This window comes from Chiloscyllium punctatum, chromosome 16 (genome assembly GCF_047496795.1).
Source record: "Chiloscyllium punctatum isolate Juve2018m chromosome 16, sChiPun1.3, whole genome shotgun sequence".
Classification (NCBI taxonomy): domain Eukaryota; kingdom Metazoa; phylum Chordata; class Chondrichthyes; order Orectolobiformes; family Hemiscylliidae; genus Chiloscyllium; species Chiloscyllium punctatum.
The window spans coordinates 64,391,436-64,418,893 of NC_092754.1; positions in this window are offsets into that span (position 1 = coordinate 64,391,436).

Here is a 27,458-nt window from a genome sequence, read left to right on the forward strand (position 1 = left end):
TTAAAATGCATGCATTTTGTAATAAATACAGAAATTGCTGGAAAAGCTCGGCAGGTCTATCAGTACCCAGATGCCCTTTACATGCTGTAGTTGTACCAGTCTCCATCCGCACACGACCCTCTGTGTGAAAAGCTGCCCTTTAGGCCTCATCAAAACTTTTCCCCTCTCACTTTCCACCAATGCCCTCTAGTTTTGGACGCCCCTAACCTGGGGAAAAACCATGACTACTCACCCTACCCATTACCGTGCTGATTTTATAAACCTTTACTGCTGCGAAATGTGACTTCAATCAACACGAATAACTGTACTTTCAGTCATGCTGGGCCTAAATTCTGAACTGTCATACTGACACCTCTTCCTTCTCCATCAAGTCACAATTCTAAATCCAATTTAATCAGTTTGTTCAGATGTATCCTGAGATACTTCTGTGACCTTTACACCTGGACCTTTGTGCCCGGAGGTAGGGACGAGCATCACTCAGCTATACCCATAAAGCTGTAACATTATTCTCCTGTGTGTTTGTTCATCAGCCTGTTCTAACATGCTGGGACATACCTCTGCAACAGGCAGGACTTGAATCCAGGCCTTTTATTCCTGAGCTTGGAGCACTACCACACAAGTTCAGGAATTGGAATCAAATCCTGAGTTCTGGCTCAGAGGCAGGGACACTACCCACTACACTACCATACCCAGATTTTGGGTCATATTTTAATGCCCACTTTCAGCTCGGTGTGGATTTATTATAATAAGGCTCCCATTACTGAACTACACAAAACACTTTGTATTATGAAGCAAATGCAAGATATTTGTCTCAACTGTAGGATGTTGAGTGTATGTACTGTGCTATCCAAATTAACTATGAACATCTTTAATCGCTATTATGTGAAGCCTGCAATATTAGGGAAAGAATTCCTGCAGCTAAACTCTGCCCAAAGAAGGGTCTCAAATGGATATGTATTACTGAACACCAGAAACGAAAGAAGAGCTTAATTTCTGGTCACAAAACACCGATCACTCTTACCCAACTCTAACGTTCGACTCCCCTCTTCCTGGCCGGTGATTACTGTCCAGCCTCTCCTCCCCACTGACTGTGTCTGCAATCTGTCCCTCCTCCCCCTAACCACACAAGGCAAATCAAGTTCAGGGTGTTTGTGAAAATCAAGGCCGGAGTGTGCAGGCATCCTGGAAAGGGATGGGCATTTTAAAATTGAAGGAGGAGGGTGAGGTAGCAGTAATATCACACACTGGGCTGAGGGGTGGCAGATGGAGTTTAGCTTGGATTAATGTGAGGTATTGGATTTGGTAAATCAAACAACAGCAGGACCTAAACAATTAAAAGTAGAGCCTTTGGCAGTGCTGAAAAACAGAGACCTCGGCCGTCATGTACAATTCTTTAAAACTTGAATCTCATACAGATAGTGTGGTTAAGAAGGTGTTTAACACATTTGTCTTCATCGGTCAGACCTTTGAGTATCGGAATTGGGACGGCATGTTGAGGATGTAGATGACATTGGTGAGACCTCTTCTGGAATACTGTGTCCAGTCTGGTCATCCTGCCCGCTCATTCCATAGCCACACCACCCTCTGGGTGAAAAAGCTGCCCCTTAGGTCACTTTAATATTTCCCCTCTCACCTTAAACCTATACCCTCTAGTTTTGGTCTCCCCTACCCTTAGAAAACACCTTGACTATTCATTTTGATATTATTCACCTTGATATTATTAAGCTGGAGAGGGTTGAGAACAGATTAACCTGGATGTTGTTGGGAATGGAGGGAGTGAGCTATAAGGAGAGGCTGGGTATGCTGGGACCTTTTTCACTGGAGAGGATGAGATTAAGGGGTAACTTTACAGAGGTTTATAAAATCATGAGGGGTACAGTTAAGCTGAAGGGCTGATGTCTTTTCCCCAGAGTTGGGGATTCAAAACTGAGGGATATTTTAAGATGCCAGGAAAAAGATTTAGAAAAGTCATGAGAGGTAATTATTTTAGACAGAAGCTGGCTTGTGTGTGGAATGAAATTCCAGAGGAAGTGATGAAAGTAGGGACATCTACAACTTTTAAAGGACATTTAAATCAGTCCATGCATAAGACATCAGTTTGGATGGTGCTGTGAGCAGCTGCCCTCTCCCTCCCCCCCCCCCCCCCGAATAAATCCCTGTTGGTTTTCACCCTCTGCCAATGCCTGTGCAGTGGCGTGTGGAGGCCAGCAGAAGGTGGCATTTCATCACTTTAAGCACCATAGAGACTGCCAGAACTGCCCCACACAGAGACACACAGATACACACTCGGGGATGGTGAGGACACGGCGTGAAGCTCATTGGCAATTTAAATTAAACATAGCAGTATTGGGAATTTAGCAGTATTTCACTGGCTCACACTCGTGAGTGGGGCAAGATTTCAGTTGTTTCATGGGTACTGTGACGCGATGATAATCTCAATGTTTGTAGATAAGACCAAACCTGGAAGAACTCTGAAGTCTATGGAGGAGAGTGTGGAGCTCTAATAGGACAATCACACGTTGGTGTAGTGTTCAGGTGTATGGCAGTTGGGGATCAATATAGAGCAGTTTGAGGTGATACACTTTGGTAGGAAAGACAATGAAAGACAGTTTAAAACAGGCTGTGCCATTATAAAGTGGCTGCAGGAGCAGATGGCCCTGGGTGTATATGAGCATAGATTGTTGAAGATGTCAGGACAAGTGGGGAGAGCAGCAACTATCACAGATTAGTTTCAGTATCTGAGCTGTTTACAGTGGGAGTTGTAGGAGGGAGTCACCGTGCTCCCTTCCTGGGAGGTGGTGGTGACGGTGTGTTGAGTCCACTCTCTTGCCCACCGAGACAGTGGGGCCTCCATTTGCACCAGCTGAACACAAAAGGGAGATGGCATCAGGGACACGGCTTCTAAGTTGTGCCGGGGGGAAACGGAGCTGCCAGTGGGTTTAAAGTGAGAATTGCCCTTCACTGAACATTGCTCCTTACTCGGTCGCTGGGAGGTGGATGTTTCAGAATGTCCACACGAGGCGTCCCCATCCTCTCCGACTCATACCAGGGTCCTCCCCACATGGCGTGGGGAGGAGGTGAGGGAATGGATATCGGGCACCCCACCACCCGGATAGGCCCTTTCTGTCCTATTTCAGGCTGTTTCTCCTGGAATAGGACAAAGGGAGCGAGGGAGTGAGGGTGGAAGTGGGTGGTCCTGCCATGAGTGTGAGTGGAGATGGGGAGGGGTTCATGCTGAGGGCTCCGGAGGGAGTCAGTCCACAGTGTTGTATCCATGCAGTGTTATTAGTGTGGGGGTGAAGTGGAGGGAGGAGGGGAGAGAGAGGGAGAGCCAGAGAGACAGAGACAGAGAGAGAAGGTGCAGCATGCGGCAGTGAGAGTGGTGGACCATGAGACTTGTTCGGGGTCGATGCTATAACAGACATACAGTGAGTGTGAGGGAGCAGAGAGAATACGGTGACCCTTATTCTGACAGAGCGGGGAAGGTTATTGATGTTTGTCCTGTTTTGCTGGACATGTCTTCAGACCGCAGATACTGTACTGATCTGGGTGGGGAGCTCAGACCATGCTCGGTGGGTCTGCTGGTGTCGCCCCCTTTGGGAAGGGAATCGTCCCCTCTGTACTAGCACATCCACCAGGCGCTCCGTGCCCCTGTTGACAAACCGTGGTGTAATTGTCCCTTATCTGCCATGCTCGGGGTAAACTGTGCAAGGCAGCTCCAAACTGAGAAAGCTCAATCGTGTGTCCATTGGGCTTTTAAAGATGACATCAGTGTCAGGGATCACGGAATATCCATGGGCATCTGGGTGATGGTGTGTACCTCCAGCCATGAAGGACTCCATTTACAAAGCTGTAGAACAAATGCTCATCCAAAAATCTACATCATCTGACCTCACACCAATATCCCTTTTTCCCATATTTCCTGGGAAGACAGGTTCATGTTACAGGATGTTATCGAAGTGTCTACATTGCAGCATTCTGAAACCTGGGAACACATCCTTCCATGATACTGTCTCTCAGTCTCCCCATCTCTGTCTATTTCCCAAACCCCGCCCATGTTGTGATATTTAAACTGATTCCCCCGCCACCTCTCTCTGGCAGTGATGTTCACACCCACAGCACGCCCTTGTCAGGGCAACACTGGAGACATGGAGCTGTAAATGGGTGGGAGCTGTACATCCTTTCACTTCCAGCATGGGCTGCAGGTTTCCCCACACTGGGCAGTGATCTAACACAGTGTTACTGACCATTACACTGGAGTGGCGTACACAGTCCTACATGCGGGGAGGGTAACTGCTCCTGGTTTACAGATCAATGCACTGGGGTGGTATACACAGTCCTACATGCTGGGAGGGTAATTGCTCCTGGGTTACAGAACAATGCACTGGGGTGGTGTAAACAGTCCTACATGCTGGGAGGGTAACTGCTCCTGGGTTGCAGGTCAATGTACTGGGGTGATGTACACAGCCCTACATGCTGGCAGGGTAACTTCTCCTGGTTTACAGATCAATGCACTGGGGTGGTGTAAACAGTCCTACATGCTGGGAGGGGAACTGCTCCTGGTTTACAGATCAATGCAGTGGGGCGGGGTACACAGTCCTACTCACTTGGAGGGTAACTGCTGCAGGTTTGCAAATTAATTCACGGGTGATCACTGCACAGATCGCTGAGCTGGTCAGACTATCTGTTTGAGGTTTATAGATACTGCAATGATGTGGTCTGTGCAGCTCCCCATGCTGGATGGATATTTGTTTCAGGTTCACACATTAGTGCGCTGCTGTGGTCTGCACAGCTCCCAGCGCTGGACAGATATCTAGTCCGAGGTTATAGATCAATGCCATGAACTGATTGGTGCAGTGTTCCACTCTGGCCAGATTGCTGCGTTGTATTGACCAGTGCAATGGATGAATCTAGACAGATTGCTGGGTTGTACTGAGCAGTACACTGGCCTGGTGTACACAGTGTTCTACGGTGAACAGATATCTCCTCTGGGTTTATAGTGTCTGGGCTGGTTCTGTGAGGTGGATTGAGAATGTGGTATATCTAACCATTTCAACTGATCTGGCAATGCCTTTAGTTCCCATTCCTGTGATTGGACCCTCCGTCTCTCACCCCATTAATGTTACAGTGTGCCGAGGCACAGAACACCATGTTGGTGGGGTGGGTAGGGGGGAAAGGTGATGGACAAGTCAAGGAGTTGGCCGGAACGTTCTGTCCCCGACATTCTATAACTGACATTCCCCGGAACGTTCTGTCCCCAACATTCTATACCTGACATTCTCCGGAACGTTCTGTCCCTGACATTGTCTGTGAACGGCCGGACGTCAGTGAATTGAACAAACGATAAGATCCCGAGGGAAGAGATCCCGTTCCAGGGAGAAGGAGACACTGTTCTGAAGGCCCCTCAGGCAGTTAAAGGGGTGAATACGTTTTCCCTGCATTTACATTTCTTCACGACACAGGATCGACCACAATTTAGATCAAAATACAGAAAATCCCAAATTCTGTTTGTCTTCAGGAAACTGGGAGAGAATCCTTCAGGACAGCAACGTTTCTACACTCTGTATTAGGAAATGGGAAGGCGTGACCTGTGTCTGCTCTCAAGTGATCGAGTGTGTGGGAGTGTTCTAGAAACCATCTGTCCTTATGGATGTGTCTGCGTGTTTGGGGAGGGAGGGTTTTTTGTGGTTTATGTCACATTTTTGTCAGTAATTCAGACCTTCCCATTGGTTGTTCCAGCTCCAATTATTTTAATAAATGCCTGAATAGAGGGACACATTTGGAAATCTCACTGGGTCCCCGATCAAACGGGTCCCTTTGCCTCCAGGCTGAGGGATAATGGGTTTGTTTTCCTTCCTCACAGTTAACGTAGTGACCATCTACGTCCTGCTTTATAAAGATTGTGGATTGTCTTCATGTGTCAGACGTTACCTGGGGGCCATGGCAGCGGCGGATCTCCTGGTCATTATCCTCGACCTGATCCTGAGACACATTCCCATTGTTTATCCAGGACAGTTTTATTTCCTGAGGGACTCCGTCCTCGTGTGTAATATCCACGCCGTCCTGGTTTATGCAGCCACTGATTGCTCTGTCTGGTTCACCGTCACTTTCACCTTTGATCGGTTTGTGGCCATTTGTTGCCAGAAGCTGAATAGTAAATATTGCAGTGAGAAAACGGCGGCTGTGGTTCTGGGAGCAGTGACTGTGCTGAGCTGTTTAAAGAACATTTTCTGGTATTTTATTCTCATGGCTCGGTATTCACTGGAGAATCGCCCCTGGTTTTGTGATGCAACACTCTATGTTCTAGTCTCCATTGTCTGGGTCACAATCGAGTTCCTCCACCACATTCTAACCCCGTGTGTCCCATTTCTCCTGATTCTGCTGCTCAATGTTCTCACCATCAGACACATTTTAGTGACCAGCAGAGCCCGTAGGAGACTCCGCGCTCACACCAATGGGGACGCTCAGTCTGACACTGAAATGAGAAACCGAAAAAAATCCATCATTTTACTGTTTGTGATCTCGGCCAATTTCATTCTGTTATGGTCAACGTTAATGCTGTATTCTATATGGGCCCGGATGTATAATACTGGGTATCAGTCTGTGTATCTCGATTGGTTTGTGCTGGAATTGGGCTTCATGCTGCAGCTCCTCAGTTGCTGCACAAACACCGCGATTTATGCCGTGACCCAGACTAAGTTCAGGCAGCAGCTGAAGAATCTGCTGAAATACCCCTTCACCCAAATCCATCCATCAATCAAAATCCCTCATTAATCAATCCATCCGGGATTTTCTCATTTCAGTTCAGTGCTTTAGCGATGGAGCAGCCTGTCGTTATGGTAACAGACTGAGGGTAGTGCTGGTTTGTCCATCCTTATCCCACAGGGGGGTTACAGGGACACATTTCAATGTTTCTCACAACTCAGGGGACAATGAGAAAAGGCACCATCCCACTGACTGTATCCATCACTTCCATTTGTAAACAATAAAAATGTTGATTAAAGCGTCTCGAGCAGCAGAGTGACCAATGTTTTTGTGTGTCTTTGTGTTGGAGAAGCTGAGCTGGAAAGAGACAGACTCAGCCCCAAGTCCTGGTCCTCAGGGAAGGGGAGGGCACCGGGCCCTGAGCTCAGGAGCTGGTTTTAACTGCCTCTGCACCCTTCCCACTCTAACCTGGCCTCCCCATTTCCTCTCCCCTACTCTTTCTCATCACTTCTCCCCCTCTCCCTCTCTTTCTGAACACTGTCTCTTTCTCACCACCTCTCCCTTTCATTCTCTCGTCCCCTCTCTGACACCCCTCAACCCCGATTTCTCCACCTGCCTCCACTCTTCCCTCTCCCCCTCACCCTTACTCTCTCTCTCCTGCCGTCTCCGTCTCCCTCCCGCAATTCTGTCTCTACCCCATTTTCCCCTCCTCCCATTTCCCACATCTCTCTATCATCGCACCCCACCCCCCACACGACCAACCTCCAGTCTCTGGGTTAGAGGGAGAGGGAAGGACCAGGGTGACAGAGTGTGTCAGAGAGAGAGGGAGGGACAGAAGGAAGAGAGATTCAGTCTGAGAGAAACGGAGGGAGGTGGGGAGAGAGAGACACCGAGGGAGGGGGATCGGGAGTGAGAGAACGGGGAGAGAGAGTGAAGGAGCAGAGAGAGAGCGCAGGGGGCAAGAGAGAGATAGGGTGAAGAAGGGGGAGAGAGAGAGAGACAGGGGAGAAGATAATGAGAGACAGAGGCAACAGAGAGAGAGAGGTGCGAGTGAGGGAACGAGTGAGAAAGGGGGCAAGTCTTAGAGAGAGAGGGAAATGGAGAGAGAAAGTGGAAGAGAGAGATGGGGAGGCAAGAGAGAGAGAAAAGGAGAGAGGGAAGAGAGAGAGAGAATCAGGTTGTGGTTCTGTTCGCCGAGCTGGGAATTTGTCTTGAAAACGTTTCGTCCCCTGTGTAGGTGACATCCTCAGTGCTTGGGAGCCTCCTGTGAAGCGCTTCTGTGCTGTTTCCTCCAGCATTTATAGTGGGCTGTCTCTGCCGCTTCCGGTTGTCAGTTCGAGCTCTCCACTGTCGTGGCCGGTATATTGGGCCCAGGTCGATGTGTTTGTTCATAGAGTCTGTGGATGAGTGCCATGCCTCTAGGAATTCCATGGCTGTTCTCTGTTTGGCTTGCCCTATAATGGTAGTGTTGTCCCAGTCGAATTCATGTTGCTTGCCGTCTGTGTGTGTGGCTACTAAGGATAGCTGGTCGTGTCGTTTCGTGGCTAGTTGGTGTTCGTGTATACGGATTGTTAACTGTCTTCCTGTTTGTACGATGTCGTGTTTTCTGCAGTCCTTGCATGGGACTTTGTACACTGCATTAAACTACTGGACTTGTGCCTCACAACACACTTCACATTCAATAACCAAATATACGAACAAATCAACGGAACACCCATGGGCTCACCGATCTCTGGACTCATAGCAGAAGCAGTAATGCAAAGGTTAGAACAAACAGTCTTACCACATATTCAACCCAAACTCTGGGTCAGATACGTGGATGACACCTTTGTAATAATTAAAAACATAGAAATAGAGAACACGCACCAGATCATCAACGCCACACTCACAGGAATCCGATTCACGAGAGAGGAAGAAAAGGACAACCAACTCCCATTCCTAGACGTGATGGTACAGAGAACACCGAACGAAGAATTCAACACAAAGGTTTACAAGAAATCCACACACACAGACCAAGTCCTAAACTATGAAAGCAACCACCCCAACACACACAAACGAAGTTGCATCAGGACACGATTCAAAAGGGCCACAACACACTGCAGCACACCAGAACTACAAAAAGAGGAAGAGGAACACCTATACAAAGTATTCGCCAAAAACGGATACCCTCGCAATTTCATCAACAGATGTCTAAGGGAGAGACAACGGAACGAGGACATGCCGCAACCCAAAGGACTAGCCACACTACCATACATCAGGAGCATTTTTGAACTGACAGCCAGACTACTGCGACCACAAGGACTCATAACAGCACACAAACCAACAGCCACGCTCAGATAACAACTCACCAGAACAAAGGACCTGATACCCAACATGAGCAAAACCAATGTAGTGTTCAAAATCCCATGTAAGGACTGCAAAAAACACTACATCGGACAAACAGGAAAACAGTTAACGATCCGTATACACGAACACCAACTCGCCACGAAACGACACGACCAGCTATCCTTAGTAGCCACACACACAGACGACAAGCAACATGTATTCGACTGGGACAACACTACCATTATAGGGCAAGCCAAACAGAGAACAGCCAGGGAATTCCTAGAGGCATGGCACTCATCCACAGACTGTATCAACAAACACATCAACCTGGACCCAATATACCGGCCACTACAGTGGACAGCTCGAACTGACAACCGGAAGCGCCAGAGACAGGCCACTATAAATGCCAGAGGAAACAGCACAGAAGCGCTTCACAGGAGGATCCCAAGCACTGAGGATGTCACCTAGACAGGGGACGAAACGTTTTCACGACAAATTCCCAGCTCGACGAACAGAACCACAATAACGAGCACCCGAGCTACAAATCTTCTACCAAACTTTGAACACCTACAAGAGAGAATGAGGGCTGAGAGAATGAGAGAGAGGCGGGGTGAGAGATAGAGGGAGGGGCAAAAAGCAGGAGGTCGAGAAGATTGAGGCGGCAAGAGAGAGAGGGTCGCGAAAGAGGGGGTAAAGAGAGAGAGAAGAGGGGATCGATAGAGAGAGGGGCAAGGAAGCAGGCGGAAGAGTGAGTGAGAGGGCGAGTGAGAGAGTTTGTGAGGGCGAGAGAGACTGGGCAAGAGAGAGTAAGAGTGGGTGAGAGAGCGATGAGTTGAGTGAGAGAGAAAAAAACGGGTTGAGAGAGACATAGAGGTGAGAGAGAGGGAGTGAGAAAGGGGAGGGCAAGACAGAGAGAAGGAGGGGCAAGGACAGAGCGGGGCGTGAGAAAGAAGAAGCGAGAGAGGGAGGCGTTAAGAGATGATAAAGAGAGATGGGTAAGAGAGATTGAGGGGCGAGAGAGGGAGAGGGAGCAAGAGAGGCAGAAGGAGCAAGAGAGAGAGAAATGGGGTTTGAGAGAGATGGAGGCAAAAGAGAGATAGAGCGGGTAAGAGAGAGGGCGCGAGGGAGAGAGAAAGGGGTCGAGAGAGAGAGCGCGAGGGCAAGAAAGAGAGCGAGGGCAAGAAAGAGAGTGAGGGTGCGAGAGAGAGAGGACGAGACAGCGAGTGTTGTGTTGGGAGAGAGTGAAGGCGAGAGAGACGAGAGAGAGAGAGAGGAAGGTCAGGAAGGAGAGGGCGCTACATGAGATGGGGTTTGACAGAAAGGGGATGGGAGAGAGAAAGGGTGACAGCGAGAGCGCAGGGGCAAGACACGGCGAGAAAGAAAGAGAGAGAGAGAGACAGAGTGAAAGAGAGGGAGAAAAGAAACGGAAGAGAGAGAATAAGGGGACCGAAGAGAGTCAGCGAGAGCACGGTAGAGAGAGAGAGAGTTAGGGGAGAGATAAAGAGACGGAGCGATGGTGAGACAGAGGATGTGAGAGAGAGAGATTGAGAGAGAGAGGCTGAGCGAGAGAAAGAGAGGAGCTGAGCAATACAGAGAGAGGGGACAAGAGAGTGAGGGGATTGTGGCAAGAGAAAGCAAGACAGTGGGCGACAACGAGAGAGAGAAGGGGAGAGAGAGAGAGATGAGGCGATAGTGACTTGAGAGAGAGAGAGAGTGAGCAAGGGGGAAGATGGGTCCCGAGAGAGAGAGAGAAAGTGAGAGAGAAAGAGAGAGAGATTGACAGAGGGAGAAAGAGATAGAGAGAGACAGATAGACAGAGGGACGAGATGGTGGGTAGAGAGCGACAGAGTGAGAGTGGCCGAGAGAGAGAGAATGTGCAGGGAGAGTGAATGAGCAGGGAGAGATAGGGTGAGGGGGAGAGATAGGGGCGCAAAAGAGAGGGGGCAGAGAGAGAGGTGGGCAAGACAGAGGGGGATGAGAGAGAGGGGGCGATAGAGAGCGGGGGCAAGGAATGGCAAAAGTGATGGGGGAGAAAGAGAGGGGGCAAAAGACGGGATGGGAAAAGAGAGGGATGCAAGAAAGGGGGGCGAAAGAGAGAGGGAATGAAAGAGAGAGTGGGCGAAAGGAGGGGAGAAAGTGGGTGTGGCGAAAGAGAGGGGGCGAAAGGAGGTGCAAAAGAGGGGTACGAAAGAGGGGGGAAAAAGGGGGGCGAAAGTGGGGGGCGAGTGAGAGAGAGAGAGTGAGGACGAGAGAGAGGGAGTTGAGAGAGAGGTAGAGAGGGTTGAGAGAGTGAGGGGAGCGAGGGGGTTCGAGAGAGAGAGGGCATGAGCGAGGGGGGTGAGAGAGGTGGGTGAGAGAGAGGGGGGCGAGAGAGTGAGGGGGAGAGAGAGGGGAAGAGAGAGAGGGGTGAGCGAGAGGGGGAGAAAGGGGGTTGAGGCAGGGGGTGATGTTGGATGGGGTTGTGGAGGGGGCAGTGTTGGACTGGGTTGGTGAGGGTGTGGTGTTGGATTGGGTTGGGGAGGGTGTGGTGTTGGACGGTGTTGGGGAAGGGGGCAGTGTTGGATTGGTTTGGGGAAGAGGATGGGATTGGACGGTTTTGGGGAGGGGGCGATGTTGGACGCGGTCGGGGGAAGGGAGCGGTGTTGGACGGGTTTGGGGGATGGGGTGGTGTTGGATGGGGTTGTGGGAGGGAGCGGTGTTGGACGGGGTTGGGGGAGGGGGCAGTGTTGGATATGTTTGAGGAAGAGGGCGGTGTTGGATGGGTTTGGAGGAGGGGGCGGTATTGGTCTGTGTTGTGGGAGGGGGCGGTGTTGGACGGGGTTGGGGGAGGGTGCAGTGTTGGACGGGGTAGGGGAGGTGTCAGTGTTGGACGGGGTTGGGGAGGGGACGTTGTTGGGGAGGGGGAGGAGTTGGATGGGGTTGGGGAGTGGATTCGTGGCAGGGTAGCAGTGTTGGATGGGAGCAGCGGGCATGGGTTTGGGTGTGGGGTGTGTTGCTGAGTGCAGGAGGTGGGTCTTATGTTGGATGGCGGTGAGGGTCAGGCTGTGGTGCGTGTGGATGGCGGTGAAAGTCAGGCTGGGGGCAGTGGATTGTCGTTGGTGAGGGTCACGCTGGGGGCGGTATGTGGACGGCAGTGAGGTTCAGGCTGGGGGTTGTGTGTGGACTGCAGTGAGGATCAGGTTGGGGGTGGTGTGTGGATGGCAGTGAGGGTCAAGCTGGTGCTGCTGTGTGGACGGTTGTGAGTGTAGGACTGGGGACGGTGTGTGCAAGGCAGTGAGTGTCAGGCTGCGGCAGTGTGTGGATGGCGGTGAGGGTCAGGCAGGTGGCGGTGTTGAATACTGAAGGTCAGGCTGGGTGCAGGTTTGGACGGTGGTGGGGTCAGGCTGGGGGCAGTGTGTGGAGGGGCAGTGAGGTTCATGCTGTGGGTGGTGTTGGACGGTGTTGAAGGTCATGTTGGGGGCGGTGTGTGAACGGTGGTGAGGGTCAGGCTGGGGGCGGTGTCCGGACGGCAGTGAGGGTCAAGCTGGGGCAGTGTGTGGACGGTGGTGAGGGTCAGGCTGGGGACGGTGTCTGACGGCAGTGAGGGTCAGGCTGTGGCAGTGTGTGGACGGTGGTGAGGGTCAGGCTGGGGACGGTGCATTGACGGCAGTGAGGGTCAGGCTGGGGGCGGTGTGTGGAAGCCAGTGAGGGTCAGGCTGGGAGAGGTGTTGAATGCTGGTGAGGGTCAGGCAGGTGGCGGTGTTTAATGCTGGTGAGGGTCAGGCCGGGTGCAGGTTTGGACGGTGGTGTGTTCAGGCTGGGGGCAGTGTGTGGAGGGGCAGTGAGATTCATGTTGTGGGTAGTGTTGGATGGCGTTGAAGGTCAGGATGGGGTCGTTGGGTGTACGGTGATGAGGGTCAGTTTGGGGATGGTGTTGTGCAGTGGTGGGGGTCAGGATGGAGGCGGTGAGTGGGCATCAGTGAGAGTCAGGCTGGGGCGGTATGTGGGCGGCCATGAGGTTCAGGCTGGGGGCAGTATGTGAGCAGCAGTGAGGGTTAGGATTGGCGCCGTATTGCACGGCAGTGAGGGTCAGGCTGGGGGCAGTGTGTGGGTGGCAGTGAGGGTTAGGGTTGGGGCGGTGTTGGACAGCAGTGAGGGTCAGGCTAGGGGCGGTGTGTGGATGGCAGTGAGGTTCATTCTGGGGGTGGTATGTGAACGGCGGTGAGGTTCATTCTGGGGGCGGTGTATGGATGGTGATGAGGGTCAGGCTGGGATGGTGTGTGGATAGCGGTGAGGGTCAGACTGGGGGTGGTGTGTGGATGGCAGTGAGGGTCAGGCTGAGGTGGTGCATCGACGGCGGTGAGAGTCATGCTGGGGGCGTGGTGTGGATGGTCGAGAGGTTCATTCTGGGTGCGGTGTGTGAACGGTGGTGAGGGTCAAGCTGGAGGCGTTGTGTGGATGGCAATGAGGTTCATTCTGGGGGCGGTGTGTGGACGGTGGTGAGGGTGAGGCTGGGGGCGGTATGTAGACAGCGGTGAGGGTCAGCTGTGGGTGGTGTCTCGATGATGGTGAGGGTTAGGCTAGGGGCGGTGTGCGGATAGCAGTGAGGGTCAACCTGGAGGCGGTGTGTGGATAGCAATGAGGTTCTTTCTGGGGGCGGTGTGTGGACAGCAGTAAGGGAGAGGCTGGGGGCGGTGTGTGGGCAGTGATAAGTTTCATGCTGGGGGCGGTGTGTGGAAGGCAGTGAGGTTCAGGCTTGGGGCAGAGTTGGATGGCGGTGAGGGTCAGGCTCAGGCTGGGGGCAGTGTGTGGACGGCGGTGCGGGTCAGGCTGAGGGTGGTATGTGAGCGGTGGTGAGGGTCAGGCTGGGGATGGCATTTAAAAGTGGTGAGGGTCAGGCTGGGGGCGGGGTCTGGACGGCAGTGAGGGTCAGGCTGGGGCAGTGTGTGGAAGGTGGTGAGGGTCAGGCTGCGGACGGTGCATTGACGGCAGTGAGGGTCAGGCTGGGGGCGGTGTGTGGAAGGCAGTGAGGGCCAGGCTGGGAGAGGTGTTGAATGCTGGTGAGGTTCAGGCAGGTGGCGGTGTTTAATGCTGGTGAGGGTCAGGCCGGGTGAAGGTTTGGACGGTGGTGTGTTCAGGCTGGGGGCAGTGTGTGGAGGGGCAGTGAGGTTCATGTTGTGGGTAGTGTTGGATGGCGTTGAAGGTCAGGATGGGGGCGTTGGGTGTACGGTGATGAGGGTCAGTTTGGGGATGGTGTTGTGCGGTGGTGGGGTTCAGGATGAAGGCAGTGAGTGGGCATCAGTGAGAATCAGGCTGGGGCGGTATGTGGGCGGCCGTGAGGTTCAGGCTGGGGGCAGTGTGTGGGCAGCAGTGAGAGTTAGGGTTGGGGCGGTGTTGGACGGCAGTGAGGGTCAGGCTGGGGGCAGTGTGTGGACGGTGGTGAGGGTCAGGATGGAGGTGGTGAGTGGGCGTTGGTGAGACAGTACGGCTGAGAGTGGTGTGTGGACGGCAGTGAGGGTCAGGCTGGGGGCAGTGTGTGGGTGGCAGTGAGGGTTAGGGTTGGGGCGGTGTTGGACAGCAGTGAGGGTCAGGCTGGGGGCGGTGTGTGGATGGCAGTGAGGTTCATTCTGGGGGTTGTATGTGAACGGCGGTGAGGTTCATTCTGGGGGCGGTGTGTGACGGCGGTGAGAGTCAGGCTGGGTGTGGTGTGTGGATGGCGGTGAGGGTCAGGCTGGGGGTGTTGTGTGGATGGCAGTGAGCATCAGGCTGGGGTGGTGCGTCGACGGCGGTGTGAGTCATGCTGGGGGCAGTGTGTGGATGGTCGTGAGGTTCATTCTGGGGGCGGTGTGTGGACGGTGGTGAGGGTCAAGCTGGAAGCAATGTGTGCATGGCAATGAGGTTCATCCTGGGGGCGGTGTGTGGACGGTGGTGAGGGTGAGGCTGGGGTGGTATGTAGACAGCAGTGAGGGTCAGCTGTGGGTGGTGTCTCGATGATGGTGAGGGTTAGACTGGGGGCGGTGTGTGGATGGCAGTGAGGGTCAAGCTGGAGGCGGTGTGTGGATGGCAATGAGGTTCTTTCTGGGGGCGGTGTGTGGACAGCAGTAAGGGAAAGGCTGGGGGCGGTGTGTGGGCAGTGATAAGTTTCATGCTGGGGGCGGTGTGTGGAAGGCAGTGAGGTTCAGGCTTGGGGCAGAGTTTGATGGCAGTGAGGGTCAGGCTGGGGGGAGTGTGTGGACGGCGGTGCGGGTCAGGCTGAGGGTGGTATGTGAGCTGTGGTGAGGGTCATGCTGGGGATGGTATTGAAAAGTGGTGAGGGTCAGGTTGGGGGCGGTGAGCGTCAGGCTGGAGGTGGTGAGGTTCATGCTGGGGCCGATGTTGTATGGTGGTGAGGATAAGGCGAAGGGCGGTGTTGGACGTCAGTGTGGGTCAGGCTAGGGCAGTTTTGGACGGTGTTTGGGTCAGGCTGGAGCATTGTGTGGACGGCGGTGAGGGTCATGCTGGGGTCGGTGTATGTGTGGTGGTGAGGGTCAGGCTGGGGATGGTGTTGAACAGTGATGAAGGTCAGGCTTGGGTCAGTGAGGGTCAAGCTGGGGTGGTGTATGGAGTGTGGTGAGTGTAAGGCTGGGTGCGGTGTGTGGGCGGTGGTGACTATCAGACTGGGACGGTGCGTGGGCGGTGGTTAGGGTCAGGCTGGAGATGGTGTTGAACGGTGGTGAAGGTCAGGTTTGGGGCAGTGAGGGTCAAGCTGGGGTGGTGGATGGACGGCGGTGAGTGTAAGGCTGGGTGCAGTGTGTGGGTGGTGGTGACGGTCAGACTGTTAACGATGTGTGGACGGCAGTAAGGGTCAGGCTGTGGGCGGTGTGTGGGTGGCAGTGAGGTTCATGCTGCGGCGGTGTGTGGATGGCAGTGAGTGACAGGCTGGGGGCAGTGTATTGTGGTGGTGAGGGTCAGGCTGGAGGTGGATTTGGATGGCGGTGAGTGTCAGGCTGGGGGCAGTGTATTGTGTTGGTGAGGGTCAGGCTGGAGGTGGATTTGGATGGCGGTGAGTGTCAGGCTGGGGGCGGTGTGCGGGTGGTGGTGACGGTCAGGATGGGGACGGTGTTGAACGGTGGCGAGGTCAGGTTTGGGACGGTGAGGGTCAGGCTGAAGGTGGTGAATGGATGGTGGTGAGGATCAGGCTGGGTGCAGTGTATGGGGGCGGTGGTGAGAGTCAGGATGGGGGAGAAGTATGGGCGGCAGTGAGGGTCAGGCTGGGGGTGGTGTGTGGTCGGTGGTGAGGGTCATGCTGGGGTTGGTGTGTGGTTGGTGGTGAGGGTCAGTCTGGGGGTGGTGTGTTGTTGGCGGTGAGGGTCCGGCTGGGCGCGGTGTGTGGGCAGCAGTGAGGTTCAGGCTGGGGGCGGTGTGTGGGCAGTGGAGAGGGTCAGGCTGGGGGTGGTGGTTAGTCGGCTGTGAGGGTCAGGTTGGGGGTGGGGTGCAAGCAGCATTTAGGTTCAGGCTGTGTGCGGTGTGTGGACGGCCATGGGGGTCAGACTGGGAGCAGATTGTGGACGACAGTGGGTGTCAGGCTGGGGGTGGTGTGTGGGTGGAGGGGAGGGTCACGCTGGGGGCGGTGTGTGGGCGGTGGTGAGGTTCAGGCTGGGACAGTGTGTGTTCGGAGGGGAGGGTCAGGCTAGGGGTGTTGTGTGGACAGAGGTCAGGGTCAGGCTGGGGGCGGTGTTGGATGGCACTGAGGGTCAATTTGGGGTCGGTGTGTGGGCAGTGGTGAGGGTCAGGCAGGGGCGGTATGTGGTTGGCAGTAGGGTCAGGCTGTGGGCGGTGTGGGGATTGCACTCTGGGTCAGGCTGTGAGCGATGTGCAGATGACAGTGAAGGACAGGCTGAGGATGGCGTGTGGACGGCGGTAGGTGTCAGACCTGTTGCAGTGCGTGGACGGCAGTGAGGGTCAGGTTGGTGGCAGTGTTCTACGGCGGTGGGGGTCAGGCTGAGGGAGGTTGGTGAATGGAAGTGGGTGTCAGGCTGGGCGTGGTGTGTGGATGGCGGTAAGTCAGGCTGTGGAAGGTGTGTTCGACGTCGGTGAGGGTCAGGCTGGGGGTGGTATGTGAGCAGTGGTGAGGGTCAAGCTGGGAACAGTTGGTGGATAGCAGTGAGGGTCAGGCTGGAGCGGTGTGTGGGCGGTGGTGACGGTCAGGTTGGGGGCAGTGTTGGTCAGCGGTGGGGGTCATGCTGGGGGCGTTGTGTGTTCGGAGGGGACGGTCAGGCTGGGGTTTGTGTGTGAATGACGGTGGGGGTCAGGCTCTGGGTGGAATGTGAATAGTGGTGAGGATCAGGCTGGGGGCGGAGTTGGAATGCAGTGAGGGTCAATTTAGGGATGGTGTGTGGACGGCGATGAAGGTCAGGCTGGTGACTGCGTGTGGGTGGTAATGAGGGTCAAGGTGGGGCGGCGTGTGGTTGGCGGAGAGGGTCAGGCTGGAGGTGGTGTGTGGATGGAGGTGGGTGTCAGGCTGGGGGCGGTTGGTGGATGGCGGTGAGGGTCATGCTGGGTAAGTGTGTGGATGGCAGTGAGGGGCAGTATGGGGGCGATGTGAAGATGGCAGTGAGGGTCAGGCTAGGGCCGGTCTGTGGATGGCAGTGAGGGGCAGGAAGGGGGCGATGTGAAGATGGCAGTGAGGGTCAGGCTGGGGCCGTTGTGTTAATGGCAGTGAGGGGCAGTATGGGGGTGGCATATTGACGGTGGTGAGGGTCAGGTTGGGTACAGTGTGTGTACGGCTGTGAGGGTCAGGCTGGGGGAAATGTGTGGAATGCAGTGAGGGTCAGGCTGGGGGTGGCGTGTGGACGGCAGTGAGGGCCAGGCTGGGGGCAATGTGAAGATGGCAGTGAGGGTCAGGCTGGCGCAATGTGTGGATGGCAGTGAAGGTCAGTCTGGGGTGGCGTGTCGACAGCAGTGAGGGTCAGGCTGGTGGCGATGTGTGGGTGGTGTGAGGGTCAGGCTGGTGGCGGTGTGTGGACGGTAGTGAGCGTCATTCTAGGGGTGATGTGTGGATGGCGATGGGGTTCAGGCAGGGGGCGGTTGGTGGATGAAAGTGAGGGTCAGGCTGTGGGTGGTGTGTCCGACGTTATTGAGGGTCAGCCTGGGGGTGGTGTGTATGTGGTGGTGTGGGTCAGGTTGGGGGCGATTGGTGGCCAGCAGTGCGAGTAAGGTTGGGGGCTGTGTGTTCAATGACCATATGGCAGGCTGGAGGTGGCATGTGGACGGCAGTGAGGGTCAGGCTGGGGCCGGTGTGTGGAATGCAGTGAGGGGCAGGCTGGGGGCAGTGTATGGACGGTGGTGAGGGTCAGGCTTGGGTCAGTGTTGGACGGCGGTGAGCTTCAGGCTGAGACGGTGTTTGGGCAGTAGTAAAGGTCAGTCAAGGGGCGGTTGTGGTCGGCGGTGACGGTCAGGCTGGGGGTGGTTTGTGGACAGCGGTCAGGATCAGGATGGGACAGTATTGGCCGGCGGTGAGGCTCAGACTTGTGGCAGTGTTGAACGGCGGTGGGGGTCAGGCTGGGGGTGGTTCCTGGATGATGGTGGGGGTGAGGCTGGGGGTGGTTGGTGGACGGACGTGAGGGTCAGGCTGTGGCTGGTGTGTTCGACGTCGATGAGGGTCAGGCTGGAGGTGGTGTATGGATGGTATTGAGGGTCAGGCTGGCTGCAGCCGGTGGACTGCAGGGAGGGTCAGGCTAGAGGCGCTGGGTTCAATGTCAATGAGGGTCAGGTTGGGGTTGGTGTGTGGGCGATGGCCAGTCTGGGGACGGTGTGTGGGCGATGGTGAGGGTCACGCTGTGGATGGTGTGGGGACGGTGGTGAGGGTCAGGCTGGGAGCGGTGTGTGGGTGGTAATGAGGGTCAGGCTGGGACAGTGTGTTGACGGTGGTTAGGGTCAGGCTGGGGGTGGTGTGTTGACAGTGGTGAGGGTGAGGCTGGGAGTGGTGTGTCGATGGCGGTGGGAGTCAGGCTGGGGCGGTGCGGGACAGCCGTGAGAGTCAGGCTGGGAGCATGTGAGGATAGCAGTGAGGGACAGGCTGGGGGCGGTGTGTGGACGGCAGTAGGGGTCAGGCTTGGTGTGGTGTGTGGACGGCAGTTATGGACAGGCTGGGGGCAGTGTTGGATGGCGGTAGAGGTCAGGCTGGGGGGCTATGTGGACGGCGGTGAGGGTCTGGTTTGTGGTACTGTTGGATGGTGGTGGGGGTGCGGCAGGGGGCGATGGGTGGACGGTGGTGGGGGTCAGCCTGGGGGCAGATGGTGGGTGGCAGTGAGGGTCAGACTGTGAGTGGTGTGTTCGACGTCGATGAGGGTCACGCTGGGGATGGTGCATGGTCGTCAGTGAGTGTCATGCTGGGGGTGGTGTGTGGACAGTGGTGAGGGTCAGGCTGGGGCGGCGTGCGGTCGGCAGTGATGGTCAGGCTGGTGGTGGCGTGTGGAGGGAGGTGGGTGTCAGATTGGGGGCAGGTGGTGGATGGAGTTGGTTGTCAGGCTGGGGGTAGTGTGTGGGCGGTCATGAGAGTCAGGCTGGGGGCAGTTGATGGCGGTATGTGGACAGTGGAGGGGTGCAGGCTGGGGGCAGCGTGTGGACATTGGTGAGGGTTAGGCAGGGTGCGGTATGTGGACGGCAGTGAGGTTCAGGATGGGGGCTGTGTGCGGACACGGCGAGGGTCAGGTTGGGTCAGTGTTGGACGGTGGTGAGCGTCAGGATTGGGCCAGTGTTGGATGGCGTTGAGGGTCAGTCTGGGGGTGGTGCATTGACAGTGGTGGAGCTCAGGTTTGGATTGGTGTGTGGACGGTGGGGAGCATCAAGCTGGGAGCGGTGTGTGGACAGCATTGATGGTCAGTTTGGGGACGATGTGTGGATGATGGTGAGGAGCAGGCTGGGGATGGCCTGTGGATTGCAGTGAGGGTCAGGCTGGGCGCAGTGTGTGGGCAGCGATGAGTTTCAGGATATGGGTGGTGTGTGTTCGCTGGTGAGGGTCATGCTGGCAGTGGTGCGTGGACGGCGGTGAGGGTCAGGTTATGGGTGGTATGTGGACGGCTGTGAGGATCAGGCAGGGACAGTGAGTGGGCGGTGGTGAGGGTCAGTCTGGGGGCAGTGTGTGGCAGTGGTGAGGGTAACACTGTGGGCGGTGTGTTGACAGCGGTGAGGGTCAGGCTGGGGGTGGTGTGTAGATGGCGGTGATGGTCAGGCTGAGGGCGTGTGAGGATACCAGTGAGGGACATGCTGGGGGTGGTGACGGCGGTAGGGGTCAGGCTTGGTGCGGTGTGTGGATGGCAGTGAGGGACAGGCTGGGGCGGTATTGGACGGCGGTGAGGGTCACGCTGTGGACGGTGTGTTTGACATTGATGAGGGTCAGGCTGGGTGCAGCTTGTGGACAGCAGTGAGGGTAAGGGTGGGTGCCGTGTGCGGACGGTGGTAAGGGTCATGCTGGGTCAGTGTTTGATGGCGTTGATGGTCAGGCGGCGGGCGGTGTGTGGAAGGTGGTGGAGTTCAGGCTATGAGTGTGTGTGGGCGGTGATGCGCATCAGGCTGGGAGCGATGTGTGGATGATTGTGAGGGTCAGGCGGTGGGTGGTGTGTGGACGGCAGTGTGCGTCAGGCTGGGTGCAGTGTGTGGGCAGCGATGAGGTTCAGGCTGGGGGCATTTGCCGGCGGTATGTGAAGGATGGAGGGGGTCAGGCTGGGAGCAGCGTGTGGACAGCAGTGAGGTTCAGGCTATGGGCAGTGTGTAGACAGCGGTGAGGGTCAGGCAGGGTGCATTGTGTGGAGGGCGGTGAGGGTCAGGTTTGGTCAGTGTTGGATAGCGAGAGGGTCAATCTGGGGGCGGTGTGTGGACGGCGGTGGAGTTCAGGCTGCGAGTGGTGTGTAGAAAGCGGTGAGTGTCAGGCAGAGTGCAGTGTGTGGACTGTTGTGAGCATCAGGCTGGGAGAGGTATGTGGACGGCATTGATGGACAGTCTGGAGACGGTGTGTGGATGATGGTGAGGATCAGGCTGGGGGTGGTGTGTTGACGGCAGTGAGGGTCAGGCTGGGCGCAGTGTGTGTGCAGCGATGAGTTTCAATATATGGATGGTGTGTGGTCAGCGGTGGAATCAGGCTGGGGGTGGTGTGTGGACGGCGGTGAGGGTCGGGTTATGGGTGGTATGTGGACGGTAGTGAGGTTCAAGTTTGGGGGGTGTGTGGACGGCGGGGAGGGTCAGTCCGGGACAATGTGTGGGCGGTGGTGAGAGTCAGTCTGGGGACAGTGTGGGGACAGTGGTGAGGGTCAGTCAGGGGGTCATGTGTGGATGGTGGTGAGGGTCTGGCTGGGGGCGATGCGTTGACAGCAGTGAAGGTCAGGCTGGGGGTGGTTTGTAGATCGCGGTGAGGGTCAGGCTGGGGACGCTGTGTAGATGGCGGTGAGGGTCAGACTGGGGCGGTGCTGGAAAACCATGAGAGTTAGGCTGGGTACAGAGTGTGGACGGCTGTGAGGGTCAGGCTGGGGGCATGTGAGGATAGCGGTGAGGGACAGGCTGCGGGCGGCATATGGACGACGGTTTGGGTCTGGCTTGGTGCGGTGTGTGGACGGCAGTGAGGGACAGGCTGCGGGCGGTGTTGGACAGCAGTAGGGGTCAGGCTGGGGGCAGTGTGTGGACAGCGGTGAGGGTCAGGTTTGTGGTAGTGTTTGACGGCGGTTGGAGTCAGGCTGGGGGCGATGGTTGGACGGTGGTGGCGGTCAGCCTGGGGACAGTTGGTGGACGGTGGTGAGGGTCAGGCTGTGAGCAGTGTGATCGACGTCGATGAGGGTAATGCTGGGAATGGTGCTTGGACATCAGTGCGTGTCAGGCTGGGTGTGGTGTGTGGATGATGTTGAGGGTCAGGCTGGCGGGATGTGTGGATGGTGGTGAGGGACAGGCTGGGGGCAGTTGGTGGACGGAGGTGATTATCAGGCTGGGGGCGGTGGTGGCCGGCGGTGAAGATCACACTGTGGATGGTGTGTTTGACGTCGATGAGGGTCAGACTGGGGGCAGCGTGTGTACAGCAGTGAGGGTCAGGACAAGGTGGTGTGTAGACAGCAGTGTGGGTCAAGACAGAGTGCAGTGTGTGGACAGCAGTGCGGGTAAGGGTGGGTGCGGTGTGCAGACGGCGGTGAGGGTCAGAATGTGGCAGTGCTGGAGGGCTGTGAGAGTTCGGCTAGGGACAGTGTGTGGACGGCTGTGAGGGTCAGGCTGGGGGCGTGTGTGGATGGCAGTGAGGGCCAGGCTGATGGCGGTGTTGGACGGCAGTCGGCATCAGGCTGGGGCGGTGATGGACGGCTGTTGGGGTCATGCTGGGGGCAGTGTGTGGACGGCGGTGAGGGTCCGGTTTGTTGTTGTGTTTGACTGCGGTTGGGGTCAGGCTGGGGGAGATGGGTGGATGGTGTTGTAGGTCAGCCTGGGTGGAGTTGGTGGACGGCAGTGAGGGTCAGGCTTTGAGCGGTGTGTTCGAGGTCGCTGAGGATCACGCTGGGGATGGTCCGTTTGACGTCGATGAGGGTCAAGCTGGGGGCAGGGTGTGGACAGTGGTGAGGGTCAGACTAGAGGCGGTGTTTAGACAGCGGTGAGGGTCAGGTAGTGTGCAGTGTATGGACAGCAGTGAGGGTCAGGGTGGGTGCGGTGTGCGGACGGCAGTGAGGGTCAGGCTGGGTCAGTGTTGAATGGCGTTGAGGGTCAGGCTGGGGACGGTGTGTGGATGGCGATGGAGTTCAGGCTGGGAGTCGTGTTTGGACGATGGTGAGCATCAGGGTGGGAGCGGTGTGTGGACGGCATTGAAGGTCAGTCAGGGGACGGTGTGTGGATGATGGTGAGGATCAGGCGGGGGCTGTTGTGTGGACGGTGGTGAGGGTCAGTCTGGGGACAGTGTGTTGACAGCGGTGAGGGTCAGTCTGGGGGCGTTGTGTGGGCAGTGGTGAGGGTCAGGGTGGTGGTCGTGTGTAGACTGTGGTGAGGGTCAGGCTGGGGGCATTGTTTTGACAGCGGTGGGGGTCAGGCTGGGGGTGGTGTTTAAATGGCGGTGAGGGTCAGGCTGGGGGCTGTGTGTAGATGGCGCTGAGTGTCAGACTGGGCCGGTGCTGGACGGCTGTGTGCGTCAGGCTGGGGGCGTGAGGATAGAAGTGAGGGACAGGCTGGGGGCGGAGTGTGGCCGGTGGTGCGCATCAGGCTGGGGTCGGTGTATGGATGGTGGTGAGGGTCAGGCGGGGGGTGGTGTGTGGACGGCAGTGAGGGTTAGGCTGGGCGCAGTGTGTGGGCAGCGATATGGTTCAGGCTATGGGTGGTATCTGAACGGCGGTGGAGCTCAGGCTGGGGGTGGTGTGTGGATGGTGGTGCGCATCAGGCTGGGAGTGGTGTGTGGATGATGGTGAGGGTCAGGCTAGGGGCGGTGTGTAGACAGCGGTGCGGGTCAGGCAGGGTGCATTGTGTGGACAGCAGTGAGGGTCAGGGTGGGTACGGTGTGCGGTCGGCGGTGGGGGTAATGCTGGTCAGTGTTGGATGGCGTGAGGGTCAGGCTGAGGGTGGTGTGTGGACGGCGGTGGAGTTCAGGCTGGGAGTGGTGTGTGGACGGAGTGAGCATCAGGATGGGAGAGGTGTGTGGATGGCATTGATGGACAGTCTGCGGACGGTGTGTGGATGATGGTGAGGATCAGGCTGGGCGCAGTGTGTGTGCAGCGATGACTTTCAGGATATGGGTGGTGTGTGGTCAGCGGTGAGGGTCAGGGTACGGGTGGTGTGTGGTTGGCAGTGAGGGTCAAGCTGGGGGTGGTGTGTGGGCGGCGGTCAGGGTCTGACTTGTGGCAGTGTTGGACGGCAGTGAAGGGTCAGGATGGGATTGGTTGGTGGACGGCGGTGGGTGTCAGGCTGTGTGCAGTTGGTGGTCGGCGGTGAGGGTCAGGCTGTGGGCGGTGTATTTGATGTCGATGAGGGTCAGGCAGCAGGTGGTGTGTGGACGGCTATGTGGGTCAGGCTGGGGCTGGTGTGTTTGTTGTCGATGAGGGTCAGGCAGGGTGCAGCGTGTGGACAGCAGTGAGGGTTAGGTTGGGTGCGGTGTGCGGACGGCGGGGATGGAACGACTGGGGGTGGTGTGTGGTAAGGGTCAGGCTGGGGGCAGTTGGTGGACGCAGGTGATTGTCAGGCTGGGGGCGGTGGTGGACGGCGGTGAGGGTCACGCTATGGATGGTATTTTTGACGTCGATGAGGGTCAGGCTGGGGGCAGCGTGTGGACAGCAGTGAGCATCAGAATAGGGGCGGTGTGTAGACAGCGGTGAGGGCCAGGCAGGGTGCAGTGTGTGGACAAGAGTGAGGGTCAGGGTGGGTGCGGTGTGAGGACGGTGGTGAGGGTCAGGCGGGGTCAGTGTTTGGTGGCGTTGAGGGTCAGGCTGGGGATGGTGTGTGGATGGCGATGGAGTTCAGGCTGGGAGTGGTGTGTGGACGATGGTGAGCATTAGGCTGGGAGCGGTGTGTGGACGGCATTGAAGGTCAGACGGGAAATGGTGTGTGGATGATAGTGATGATCAGGCGGGGGGTGGTGTGTGGGCGGTGGTGAGGGTCAGTCTGGGGACAGTGTGTGGACAGTGGTGAGGGCCCGTCTGGGGGCGGTGTGTGGACAGTGGTGAGGGTCAGGCTGGGGTGCTGTGTGGACGGTGGTGAGGGTCAGGCTGGGGGTGGTGTGTGGACGGCAGTGAAGGTCAGGCTGGGGGTGGTGTGTGGACGGTGGTGAGGGTCAGTCTGGGACAGTGTTTGTGCAGTGGTGAGGTTCACGCTGTGGATGGTGTGTGGACAGTGGTGAGGCTCAGGTTGGGGGCAGTGTGTTGACAGCAGTGAGAGTCAAGCTGGGGGTGGTATGTAGATCGCGGTGAGGGTCAGGCTGGGGTCGGTGTGAAGATGGCGGTGAGCGTCAGACTGGGCCGGTGCTGGATGGCACTGAGAGTTAGGTTGGGAACGGGGTGTGGACGGCTGTGAGGGTCAGGCTCGGGGTGTGTGAGGATAGCAGTGAGGGACAGGCTTGGTGTGGTGTGTGGACCGCAGTCAGGGACAGGCTGGGGGCAATTTTGGACAGCGGTAGGTGTCAGGCTGGGGGCGGTGTGTGAACGGCAGTGAGGGTCAGGCTTGGGTCAGTGTTGGATGGTGGTGAGCATCAGGCTGGGTCAGTGTTGGATGGCGTTGAGGGACAGGCTGGGGGTGGTGAGTGAACGATGGTGGGGTTCAGGCTGGGAGTGGTGTGTGGTTGATGGTGAGGGTCAGGCTTTAAGCAATGTGTGGACGGTGGGGAGCGTTGGTGAACGGAGGTGGGTGTCAGGCTGAGGGCAGTTGATGGACGTCAGTGAGGGTCAGGCTGGAATGGTGTGTGGACGGCGGTGAGGGTCAGGCTAGGGGCGGTGTGTGGGTGGCGGTGAGGGTCAGTCTGTGGGCGGCATGTGGATTGTGGTGAGATTAAGGCTGGGTTAGGTTTTGGATGGCATTGAGGGTCAGGCTGGGGGCGGTGTGTAGACGAAGATGAGGTTCTGGCTTCGGTCAGCATTGAATGGCGGTGAGCGTCAGGCTGGGGGCAATGTGTGGGTAGCGGTGTGGGTCAGGCTGGGGCTGGTGTGTGGACGGCGGAGAGTGTAAGTTTGGGGCGGTATTGGATGTCAGTGAGGGTCAGGCTTGTGGCAGTGTTGGGTGGTGGTGGGGGTCAGGCTGGGGGCACTTGGTGGACGGCGGTAGGGGTCAGGCTGGGGGTGTGTAAGGATGGTGCTGAGGGTCAGTCTTGTGGTGGTACGTTGTTGGCGGAGAGGGACAGGCTAGGGATGGTGTGTGGTGGCAGTGTTGGTCAGGTTGGGGCAGTATTGGACAGTGGTGAGGTTCAGGCTTGTGGCAGCGTTGGACGTCGGTGGGGGTCAGGCTGGGGGCAGTTGGTGGACGATGGTGAGGGTCAGGCTGTGGGAAATGTGTTCGACGTCGATGAAGATCAGGCTGGAGGTGATAGGTGGACTGTGCTGAGGGTCCGTCTGGGATGGCGTATGCTCAGAGTTGAGTGTCAGGCTGGGGGCAGTTGGTGAACGGAGGTGTGTGTCAGGCTGAGGGCAGTTGATGGACAGAGGTGACAGTCAGGCTGGGGGCAGTGTGTCTGACGTCAATGAGGGTCAGGCTGGAGTTGATGTGTGGACCGCGGAGCGGGTCAGGCTGGGAGCGTTGTGCGGACGGGGGTGCGGACTAGTCTGTGGACGGTGTGTGAACGGTGGTGAGGGGCAGTCTACAGATGGTGCGTGGGCGATGATGAGGGTCAGGCTGGAGACGGTGTGAGGAAGGTGGTGAGTATCAGGCTGGGGATAGTGTTGGACGGTGGTGTGAGACAGTCTGGTGGTGGTGTGTGGACGGTGGTGAGGGTCAGACAGAGACGGAGCTGGATGGCCGTGAAAGTCAGGCTGGTGATGGACGAAAGTGAGGGTCATGCTGGAGGCATGTGAGGATATCATTGAGAGACAGGCTGGGGTGGCGTGTGGATGTTGGTAGGGGTCATTCTTGGTACGGTGTGTGGACGGAAGTGAGGGACAGGTTGGGGCGGTGTTGGATGGTGCTAGGGATGAGGCTGGGGACGGCGTGTGGACAGCGGTCAGGGTCAGGTTTGTTGCAGTTTTGGTCGGTGGTGAGGGTAAGACTGAGCGGTGTGTTTGACGTATTGAGGGTCAGGCTGGGGGTGGTGTGTGGGTGATGGTGGGGGTCAGGCTGGAGAGGCATTGTGGGCGGTTCTGAGGGTCAGGCTGGGGGAGGTGTGTAGACTGTGTTGAATGTCACGCTGGGGGTGGTGTGTGGACGGTAGTGAGGGTCAGGCTGCGTGCGGTGTGTGGATGGCGGTGAGGATAAGGCTAGGGGCGGTGTGTGGGCGATGGTGAGGGTCAGGCTGTGGCCGGTGTGTGGGCTGTGGTGACGGTCAGGCTGGGGTAGTGTGCAGATTGTGGTGAGGGTCACGCTGGGGGCAGTGTGTTCAATGCCGATGAGGGTCAGCCGCCAGGTGGTGTGTGGTTGGCAGTGAGGGTCAGGCTGGGGGCCGTGTGTAAATGGCAGTGAGGGTCAGGCTGGGGATGGTGTGTGGATAGTGGTGAGGGGCATGCTGGGTGTGGTGTGTGGGCAGTGGTGAGGGGCAGGCTGGGGCTGGTGTGTGGATGGCATTGACGGTCAGGCTGGGAGTGGTGTGTGGGCTGTGGTGACGGTCAGGCTGGGGTGGTGCTGGATGGCGGTTAGAGCCAGGCTCAATATGGTGTGCGGACGGCAGAGAGGATCAGACTGGGAGTGGTGTGTGGATGGTGGTGAGGGTCAGGCTTGGGGCGGTGTGTTCAACGTCAATGAGCGTCAGGATGGGGGTGGTGTGTGGATGGCGGTAATGGTCAGGCTGGGGTGGTGCTGGACGGCGGTGAGAGTCAGACTGGGGGCAG